The sequence below is a fragment of the Haemaphysalis longicornis genome, unplaced genomic scaffold (genome assembly GCF_048455015.1).
Source record: "Haemaphysalis longicornis isolate Haplotype H1 unplaced genomic scaffold, Haemaphysalis longicornis Haplotype H1 scaffold_6, whole genome shotgun sequence".
Lineage (NCBI taxonomy): Eukaryota > Metazoa > Arthropoda > Arachnida > Ixodida > Ixodidae > Haemaphysalis > Haemaphysalis longicornis.
In genome coordinates, this window is record NW_027526407.1 from 127,302,002 (window position 1) to 127,311,171 (window position 9,170).

Below are 9,170 nucleotides of genomic sequence, written 5' to 3' on the forward strand. Positions count from 1 at the left end.
CGGCTTGACTCGGGTGAATCGTACATTGTGGCCCTGTCCGCAGACACCAACAACACAGCCGCGGCCACTGCTCTACATCACGTGCCCAAAAAGCACCCCGTAAACCGCGACGTGCTGGATGACCAGACCGCGCCCGTACAATCACCTCACCAGACAAAGCCTGTTATTCGGCTCCGTCGACGTCGCCACCGACGCCCTAAGCTACAGTCGTCAAAGCGAGTTTCATCGCAGGGGCTCCTTCAGTGCACACCCCCAAGCCGTCAATGGCGCCTTGCCCAACGCCCTTGGCTCGTGTCCGGTCGGCGGCGACTCCGGATTCGTGCAAATACTCGTCGCCGCTCCGGCACTCGGGTGTCTTGCGGTTGTCGCGCTCAGCAGAGTAGTCATACCACGAATGGACCACGAACCTCCGCAGCGATGCTGCGCCCGAAACCGCGGTCGACAATTCCACGTCAAGGACGTCAGCCTCGTCGAACCGGCTGCCGAACGACGATGTGCACGGATCGCCAGAGCCTGTTTGTGCAACGCGAATTCTCTTAGTTTTGCCATTTCGTGTACACCATGGCCGCGGCTCACGCCACTTTTTCTCCTTGGCTGCTACACACTACACCAACTCGTCCCATCCTCCACTCCCAGCCTCGTCCACCAGAGGTTGCCCCACATCCCGGACAGTACCTCGCCGAACACCAGTACCGTGCCGTTTTTCAACCCCTACCTCTTGATCACTGACTGCCCACGGAGTCTTCCTGACAACGAACAAATTGTACATACCTGTACATAGTGCGTAGTGCATTTTCGTGCATTGTCATTTACATTCGTCACCTTAATGCGCTTCACGCTAGGGGGGAGCCCTGTAGCGCCACCATCATCATCTTCTTAAGCGCCACCAGCATCATCAGCTGATTGGCCACCTGGCACGGAACACACTCAGCACTCGGCACTCCTCGGGAACGGCACCCGCGTTCTACGCGCCTCGTCATGTCCATGGCGCAGCCAACGCAACCGTAATAAACGTGGGCTCGGCCGCTCCGCCTCATCGGCTGCCTACGAATATATATATTGTAACATGGTGGCAGAAGTGACGATGCGAGCCATAGATAAGTGTGATAAATGATCTATTTAAACACTGTCTATAGGCAAGGTGGCCATGGGTGAGACCAAGCCAGACAACAGGCCCCACACAGATTCGTCGTCGTCGCAGATGCCCGTGCGTTACGCTACACACCGCTGTCGTCTTCCTCGTCTTTGGTGGCGTAACATCACCCCCTCGTCCAACACGACCGTTCCGGGTGACGCAACGCTTGCGTAATGAGTTTGGTGAAGATGAACGATGTGTTGTAATTTTTACAGGGAAGAAGCGCTTGCCACTACGGATGTAACTGATGCGTTTCGGGAACTACGGCCTGCAGCAGCGATGTCCGCAAAGCAATGACGAACTGATGAGGGCTTGCTACCACATCGGACCACAGGGCTGGGGACATGTCGTCGTCGTCGTCTTGTCAAACGTCGTCGTGTCTTGGCGGCTCTGGATCGGCTCGTCACGGGGATGGGACACGTGGCGAGGCGGTCTCGTCACTCTCTTGTAGTGGCGGGGCTGGGAGTGCCCGGCGCGATTCACGCACCCTCGAAGATTACGCCGATGCCAATGAGGCGCGAAGCTGGGGCTAGGACGAGGAGGTACCCAGCCCGCTCCACCAAATGTAACGCGGTGGCAGAAGTGATGCGGCGAGCCATAGATAAGGGTGATGAATGATCTATTTAAACACTGTCTATATACATGGTGGCCATGGGTGAGACGAAGCCGGGCAACCGGCCTTACCCAGCTTCGTCGTCGTCCCAGATGCTCGTGCGTTATGCTACGCGCCGCTGTCGTCTTCCTCGGCTGTGTTGGCTGATATATATATATATATATATATATATATATATATATATATATACATATAAAAGCTAGCTGCTAGCTGCCTCAAACAGAGCCGTGTGGATTCCCGGGTGGGACAGGAGTGGGGGTATGTTCCAACTCATTGGCAGTTACATATTTGTTTACGATTAGGTTAAAAAACAATCAATCTATATTAAGATATTAGTGTCAAGGTTTATTTTACTCAACCTATACTGTAGCAGTGTATCGCATACAGTATAAAACGCTCTAGAGAAGTCTATAAATACTAAATAAATACATGAACCGTGACCAACAGCAGAAAACTAATCATTATAAAACATAACAGCGGGGTTTCACAAGAATAAGCATTTCTGAAGCCGTGTTGGAGTTTTGTAAATCAAGAATTGTGTTCAAGAAAAGCGACAACGCCGCAGTAACTGTCGTGTTTTAGCTGTTTATATGGCACACTAGTTAGTGAAATGGGCATATAATTATGTGGATCGCTAGTGTTTCCAGACTTGTGAAGCAGAACTGCTTTCCCCACGTTCAGTCTACCCCGCATAGGGCACCTTGTATAATCTTGATGATGGTATTGGCGACACCACCTACCCCGAACCGCCATACTCACGCTGCAACAGACCGTGGAGTTGAGTTTTAAGATAAAGGGCAGAAACCGCAAACGGTTGCAGGAGCACAGGTCAAGCTCCGGCGGATGGTTTCCCTGTCTGTTTACCAGGGAAGGAGCTCCGGGACCTCTCTCGGTGTCAGGGTAACCCGAAAAAAGAAAGTACACCCCTCCCCGGCTCTTCCACAAGAAGAATGTTTTTTTCTAAACTCCCCAAACCCAAATAACGGCCCCCTAAAATGGGCCCCACCGAACTCTCCTTTCCACCTCTTCCGACCATTACGCTTCCAAAACCTGATAACTACTCCCACTTCCTGGTGATTGAATCTCTTGATCTAGCCAGGTCTATTGCTTCACGATCCCTGCATTCAAAGTTTTTAGGCAGTATTATGGAGGAATCCTAGAAAGCTAACAATCAAACAACCGGCGAGCTCTTGGTCGAGGTACATAGTCAACACCAGCCAACAAAACCCCTGAAGCAGACCCGAATTTCCGATCTTGATATCAAAGTCACGCCTCACCGTACCTCAATAGCCCACAGGGCATGATCTCCGAGCCAGATTTACAAATGATTACAGAGGCCGGCCTGCTTAAAGGCCTGAAAAGCCAAGGTGTGACTGCTGTCACAAGAATAATCATAAGAAGAGACGATAAGGTGGTACCCAGTAGACATGTCACCCTGAATTTTGACAGTTCTCTCCTTCCAGACAACGTCAATGGTAGTTTCATCCGTTGCTCCTTCTGGGCGTACATCCCGATCACGCGGCGGTGTTTCAAGTGCCAGTGGTTCGGGCATGGTACTAACTCGTGTCGAGGCCAAAGAACCTGTGCCAAGTGCACCCAACATGACCATTCCACAAATATTTGTAGTGCACAACAACTCCTATGCATTACCTGTCAGAGCCCACACGCGACCTACTCCAGGAAATGCGAAAAGATCCAACTTGAAAAGAAACTAATAAATATCAAGGTCACAGAAAAAAATCCCCTTCCTGGTGGTGCGAAAGAGGTTTGCCTCTTTCCCCCTGGGCAGCTACGCCAACGCGGCTCGCCGGGGGGCAGAGCAGCGTCTGGTTTCGGTGCGGACCCAGTACTGCGATTCGAACCTCGTCCTGCTCCCGCCCCCCATCGGGTTGCCTCCGGCGGTCCAACCCGTCACCACACCCCCTGCTCAGTCAGCACGGCCATGGTGGCAACCACGTTCATTGGGGAAGTCGTTTCATTCACTGTTTTTTCTCCACAGGCTAGAAGCACACGTGAGGGCACAGAGAATATAGAGATAGAGGAAACCGCAGTCCTTCCGACCCCCGCCGAACCACCTGTGCCACCCGTGGCGCGGCTGACGCCCTCGGCTGTCGAGGCTCGAAAGAAGGGCACCGGAAATGGTGCGAAGTCTGTGGGATCGTTCCACCGGCTAATCCCCTCAAATATGATGGGGAGATGAATGCGTGATCTTTCTTGTCTGCTTTGAGGTGGAAGGAGCTAGTACCTTCATTCAAGCCTCCAGAGAAGTTAAAAAAAAACCTCCAATAGTCCAAGCTCCGAAAGACCTTACATACATAGTCACACTACAGTATGTTTGAGCACTTAATAATGAGAAGAGAAAATATTGCTCAGTAGAACTGCACAGGCCTTTTGAATAATCTTGACGACGTGTACGAGATTGTGCTTGCCAACCAGCCCAGTGTAATGTGTGCCCAAAAAAGACATTTAAATTTCAATCATACAAATTTTTAAATATTTATATGGTATTGGGTATACGTTTGGCTGTACACACTTTTCGGGGGGTGTGGCCATAGTTGCCCAGAAATACTTAGCATGCCACCCTATCACCTTGAAAACTGTCCTTGAAGCTGTATAAATTTGCACAATATTATTTAAAAGGTGGATAACGGTATGCGTCAGTTACCTTCGTCCTGATTTTGCACTTTCGAGCTCCAACTTAGAGGCACTGGTTGACCATGTCCCGGACCATAAATCCTCACAGGCAACCTCAATGCACACAATTCTTTTTGGGGCTTTTCTCGCACGGATTGACGAGGTCACCCGCTAGAGAAATTTCTTTCATCTTCAGCAGCATGCCTCTTCAACAAGAACAAGCCCACATACGTTATTAAAAGGGACAACAGACACTCATTTCTTGACTTGGCCATTGGCTCCGCGTCGTCTTTCCTCTTCTCGTGTCGGTTGTGGGCACTGACCATATGGCAGTTACTCCATCGTCCCACAACAGGTTCAATAAAGCAAGAGCTAACTGGAATACATTTCAACAGACATTCACACTGCACTGCACAACCTCAAGACACCTTCACATTGAAGAAGCTTCACAACTGGTCCTGGCGCACATCTTCGACAACACCGAAAAGTTCATTCTCCACCATTCTGCCACCCCGCGCAACCAGAGGAGGCCGTGGTTTAATGAGGGCTGTAGTCGGGCGCGAAAGCCCTCAAGAAGGCGTCGAGTATCCTTCGCCGGTATCCCAAGTCGTGTTATGGCCTCTTGTTCTAAACGAGCCACGGCGTTTGGAAAACCTGTGTGCCATCAGGCAAAACGAGAGAGCTGGCCCACATTCCTGACATTGATTATTTGATACACGAAGACACACAAAGTCTTGACACATAAACGCAAGCTCAAAGGACAACATACACACAGCCTGCCCCTGGTTAGCATAACAGGGGACACACTCGAAGACCACGCTGACACACTTCGAAGACGCGTCCAATTCAGCACAATACACAAATAGTTTCATGAAACACAAAATATCTTCCGAAAGAATGTTTCTGCGTGATACCAACAAGTCGCACACTTCATACAATTCTCCTTTTTAACTTTATGAGCCGAAGGCTGCTCTGACTACATGTAAACAGTGAGCTCCAGGTGCTGATAAGTTTACATACAACGTGATAGAACACCTACATCCAGGCACACTTTAAACACTCCTACTCCTATAAAAGAAAATATGGCTTTCGGGGTGTTTCTTCTCCCGGTGGGTATGGGTCAGTAATAATCAACATTATCATGCAGATTGCCTGTTCGGGTAAATGTGTCGCCCCGCTATGGGCAGCCATGGCACAGGTCTGCCTTTCGCCGTTCTTCGACTACATTTTTATGTCTTTAGACCCGGGAAGATGGCCTCACGCGACGAAGGAGACCATCGACGTAATTTATCGCTTGAGGTTCTCAGAACCCCTCTCGTTTGACTGCTGTTTACGCTGCTCAGTACCGCCCTCAGCCGGAGGTCAGCATGGCTGGCCCTGACCACCTGGAACGACCGACCGAATGCGTGCGATTGATAGGCTGCGTCCGCAGCAGTGTATCCTTCGGTGCGCTGGTTCCCGACTCCTCAAAGCAGCGACGGAACGTCTGGAAGCCGCCTCGCCACGTTTGCAAGAACTTCAAGCGGCTATTGATCTGATCGTACGTAATGACGCGGCACTGTACGATACACAAAAGAAAATAATCGAGCGTCAGGACCTGAAGTTGAGCGAGGTGACATTGAAGCCTCGACCTACCAAGGAAAAATATTTTATGCCATAAACCGCCTGCGCTGTCTTGAAGTATGGTAAGGCTGTCGGCCTGAGACTTATATCCACGTCACTCTCACCCATCCAAATGACCTTCCTCAACGCGGCTCACGCACATCGACCATGGCAGCTGTCTTGCTGACGCTACAAGAATCTGCTTTTGATGGTGAGCCACGTGGGTCTACGTGTATTGGGGTCCATGTGGAGACGATGGCCTACAGTCACCGATGTCATCGGCGTGAGCACTCCGAGCTGTTTGGAGACAGATGTCTTAACATTCACATTGCTGACGGGGAGCCAGGGAAACAAAGGAAGGTGCGAGCGGTTTGCGCCCACCATGACGTCCGCAATCTCGACTCTGGCAAGCGTGTGGCCAAACCTTATCTCGCGAGCTATGACGGCGGTGCAATATCACGTTCTGTACAACGCAGAGAAGGACTGCCTGCCGCAAACCGGTTGCATACCTCAAACTGAACAATATCAGCTACCAAGAAAAATTTGTCTAGTAACATCCCGCAAGTCATTTCACAGGAGCAAGCCGTCGTTGCAGCTCGAGATTGTTCAGATCAAGAGGCTGAAAACTGGGCGGGACGGACGGACTTGCAAGAGGGGGCCTTCTGCAAGGTAGCATATACCGTCCCAACACAAGACGGGTATGAATAACGATAGAATACGCCTGCCACAGACGCGGACGACTGGGCTGCTTCAGGCAAAGCAGAAAACCAAAAATGGGATGCAAGGTACTTGAAACAAAACGTAGAAGCCACACCGTACGTGTCCGAGTACATCTTCGTTGCAGAACTCATGAACAGCGAGTCCTTACCTGAATTTTTGTAAAACCGTCGTAGGCAAAAGACCGGCCTCGCAGGGCCACTCCCCTCGCTGTACAAGGGCTACCGCAAAAGCGAAAGTTCGAGAGCCGCAGAGCATCATCTTCAGGAAAATAGGTACACCACTGAAGGACTGGAAACGTTTGAAACACCTTGGAACCCATTTTTCTTGCCCACCGTATTAGCTTGGCTCCCCTTGGCGGTCCTCAACGCGGCAAGACGGTTCGAGCACCGAAGGAAACGGAAGAGATGGCGAGTTTGCCAACAGCTTTCCCTGTTTTGACCTGGATGAAAAACAACGTTTAGGATTGTGGACACATTGTTCGTCATCGCACCAATTTTCTCGCGGCGGGAGTGAGATATGGGGTTAGTCGTTGAAGCTGTGTAAACTGAGGTTACGGGGCCTGTGTCTGATGACCTATAAAACCCTAGCAGGCTGTATTCTCCCAACTGTCGCGCTCTACTCACTAGACTCCTGAGCAGAGGCTTCGGTCCGTTGAGAAAAAGAACGCCTTCGCAATTCGCTCAGGAAAAGTTACCCACATTGTTACGAACGACGTGTAAATGATCCACTCGCTCAAGATCGAAACACTACCAAGCATAGGCAAGTCTCAACTCACCAGGAGCGGCTCACCTCTCAAACGCAACGAGGAGTCAAGATATCACTCAAGCTCACGGATGATCTAGGATCGATGATCTTTGCGCAAGCATGGTCCGTAAAGAACGTTTTACAGGGTGCTGATAGGGATCGGTTATCACTGCAACGCTTGTGCCAGAACATTGAAGGATGTTGCTTGTACCCCTTAATACCAGACGTTAACGTAGCGCACGCCGGAGTGTGTGAAATCTCCCGATGGGTATGCCTCAGTAATCATCGGCATCATCATTTAGATTGCCCGTGCGAGTAAATCTGTTGCCCCCCGCTAAGGGCAGCCATGGTCCAGGACAGCCTCGCGTCGTTCTTCCGCTACACGAGGCACATTCCACGCTCTTGGAGGGAGGTGATAGTTGTGGCTTTTCTGAAGGAAGGGAAGAACCGTTCCTCTCCTGCCAGCTGTAACCTCATTGCTCTTACCAGCTGCCTGTGTAAGCGTTTTGAAATGATTCACTGGAGGCTCGAATACTTTCTTGAGAACAACGGTCTTCTCGAGACCTTCCAGGCCATCTTCCAGGGTTGGCGACCCACAAAGATAGACTATTTGAATAAAAATAATACATCAGAGATGCCTGTATACACAAAAAGTACTACATGATCATACTTTTGGCATCGAAAAAGCCTATCACATGGCATGGCGTTAGGGCATTCTTGCAGACTTAAAATCTTAAGGCATAACAGGTAACATGTTGAACACTCTTGATAGTTACTTGTCTAAACGAACGTTTCGTGTCAGAGTTGGGTCAGAATTGTCAAGAGTTCACATTCTTGAAAATGTCGTGTATCAGGGTGGAGTCTTGATGTGCACGCTCCTCATTGTAAAGATGACTCTCTTCGAAGTGCTTTGCCTCCATAGATTTCCCATTTAGTGTATGTGGATGATGAAGAAATATCTTTTAAATCTTGCAACATATCCACGTGTGAACGTCAGGTCCAGCTTGGTGTAAACAAACTTTCTTGCTGGGCAGATTAAAATGATTTCAAACTTCATCCTGCGAAATGGGCCTGTGTCGTATTCTAAAAGAGACGCGGAGCTAGGCCCGATTATCAAATATCTCTATATGGTGAACAAAATCCTGTTAAAAACAAAACTTTTTGGTGTGGCGATGGATGAAAAACTTACCTTCATCTACCATATCAAACAGATAGAGGAAAAAAATCTAAAAACAATGAATGTTCTGAAAGTCCTAACTGACCAATCATACGGTGCGGACGAACAACACCTGCTGCGCCTATAGCGCATTTCTACGGTCTCGCCTGTATTGCGGAAGTGTTGTCTATGGGTCGGTTACGAAAACACCGCAACAAATGCTCGACCGAGTGCTGCACCTAACAATTCACCTCCCGTGTGGCGCTTTCCTTACAAGCCTACTTTAAAGCCTGTATGTGAAACGCTACAAATGGTGCCTAGAGCACCAGCGAAGTTATGTTGATCTTTTATATGCTTCTAAAATACCATCAATGGATAAATATTCATTTAGACCGGTTTCTATGGATACATCGACATCACCGCTATTTTTAAATCGCCCATTCATTTCTGATCCCTTGTCACAAAGAGTGAGGGACGAGGCGACTCTACCAAACGTCTCCTTTTTAAGCACCTTCAAATCAGCATGCATTGATTTTATAACGCCATGGCAGCTTCACACCGAGTCG